Below are 2,617 nucleotides of genomic sequence, written 5' to 3'. Positions count from 1 at the left end.
TTGCAAGTAATGGCATCATTGGTAGAAGTTTCATTCACATTTTTTCATTGTAAGGGTCAAGCTAGTCAAATTAGGGTTTACTAGGGTTTCCATGCTTTGGTTGGCTTTCAGTTCATTTTTGCAAAGTAGATTAATTTCCTTTGAGATAGCCTTCGTCCATCATTTAGAAAGCTTCTTCTGAGAGCATATAGAAGTTGGCTTGAGCCCTAGCGGACTTGTGCCAGCTGACCAAGTGACAACTGCGACAAGAGCTAGTACTTGTGCATACAGCACCGTCGCTTCCAAGTTTGTACGAACTACTGGGTTGATAAAATTAGAGATAGGAAGCTCTAGGAGTTGTAGCATTATTGCTACAATACTGGAGCCCACCAAAGTTGTTGACCTTATCTATCACCTAACAGATTCAGACATGGAAGAGTAAGTGGGGTTATGTCTGAATTCCACTTTCTTCAGTTTTCAAGGTGAATTATGTGAGAAACTTTTTGGTGTCACCATGGTCTCTCTTTTGTTCCCTATTTTTGAAAACCTCTTCACATAATAATTTGAGAACAATGCCTTAGCCTCTTTCACCTACAATACAAATCTTTGGAAATGTTTTGTCGATGATAATTGTGTTATCTATATGTAACACCCCTCTGCTACATGTAAATATTTTTATGGATTATGTTTTTAAAACCATTGTTCTAACTAGCTGATGGCCATAAGAAAAAAAATGAATGTTAGATAAGATTTTGAATAATAAACAGTTAAGATTTAAAGCTGGAAAATGTGGGAAAGGGAAGTTTCTCGATCTAAAAAAAATAGATATTCAAATTATTATCCACTTAGTTAAGGATAAATACTGACGGAATAATTCTGTGGCAAAGAAAAATAGATTTTTAATCTATTGGAGAAAAAAGCATAGTTTTCCTTGCCTTTCTAAGGGAAAGAAGAGACAACCTAGGCTAAGGGGATAAGCAGATCCCTGAAAGGCGGGACGCTACCAAAGAAACATATGTTAACAATCATGTATATGAGACATGAATTGGAATCATTAAGAGGTTACTGAAGAAAGTAAAACAAGCTTCTAAGCTCAGGGGGAATCAGACGACCTGGTTCATGGTTGGGAGGAAAATCATTTCCCACATTGCATTTTCCAGCTAATACATCATTTAGAAGTTCATTGTTGTTATTGTTTTTAAACTAATCTCCCTGTGTTTTTAAGTTGTTGATAAAGAGTCAGATGAGTTTCTTTTGTATGTTGTTACTTATGGCTTGAATATTAATTACAAAATAAATGAATTAGTGAATGGAAGAAATTGAAATGCATGAACTTGTACTATAAACTAAGATCAATAGTAGAGGAGGAAAGAAGTAGAATTATTGTACTCTTTAAAAGTTTTATGTTAAATGGTTTACAAAATATTATCGATGAGTTTAATTTTCCTATAAGTTCTAAATACCAAATTTAAATATGAATAATGAATGTAGATTATTTACTTTCTTCTTAGAGTATTAGATTAGAAATATTGTGATTCCATTTCCATAGTGGAAGAAGATCCCATGCTAAAATTGTCGAGGTAAATATTATCTCTTTTTTTTAGTTATAATACCTATAAATCCAAATATAGAAAAGATTTGTGATTTTATATCGCGACCTATATTACAACCTGAGCAGGTGATGTATTTTACAATGGATTTATACCTATGGTGAATGCTTAAGGAATGCAATGCCAAAACTATCTAGGGGTGGAAGGTGAGTAGATCACTATTACTAAAAACCTAATGCTAATCCAACTCACATAGTTGAAATTAAAGCAGAAGAAGTTTATTCTAGGAGCGATGAAGGGCAGAGACCCAAGATAAACCCATTTTCCCCTATGATTAGGGAATATGAGTCACTCGGTCAAGGATAAAAGACGTTAGTTTGAATCAATCATTTCCAAAACAAAATTAAAGAGAGGATGCAAAATGGATAGAGATTACCAAATTAGGAATCATAGCAAAAGGTTTTGAATATAATCATGTAAAGAAACCAAAATTAAGTTGCTAGTGAAGCTAAGGGATAAAATTATTTATAAAGGAACATAATATTTAATAAGAAGAAAAAAAAGAGGTAAGTACCTCAGGCCCAAAACATAGTGACCGTATTCCTGTTAACAATATAACATTATTTGAAACAAAAATTAACTTTTATTTAGATATAGTTTTCTTGAAGCAGATTTTTTTGCATGGCTTATACGGATGACATCAAATGCATGCTAACTAAAATAGTTGAATGAAATGACTAAATTTACTTGCATATTAGACCAACCAAATAGGATTTAGCAAAGCCTCACGACATCTATGCCACACTAACAACAATATGAAAAATCAACAAGTAATTATGCTATCATGAAGATAAAAGAAGTAGGAACATTCTGTACCTGGAAAAGGAAAAAAGAAGAAGAATGATACATGCATATGAGGTTGTGGAGAAGAAAAAGAAACATATAGATTGATTATACATACACTCTTATGATGTTCGATCTGGAACTCATAAACTTCTGTGAACACAAATTTATCCTTACTATTGGTAATCTTACTTTTATAATAACAGGTTCAACATATATATCATTTCTTAAGAAAATAAGCATTG

The sequence above is a fragment of the Pinus tabuliformis genome, chromosome 7 (assembly GCF_031772625.1).
Source record: "Pinus tabuliformis cultivar Carrire ecotype Pingquan chromosome 7, CPIR1, whole genome shotgun sequence".
NCBI lineage: Eukaryota > Viridiplantae > Streptophyta > Pinopsida > Pinales > Pinaceae > Pinus > Pinus tabuliformis.
This window is presented reverse-complemented; position numbering follows the sequence as displayed.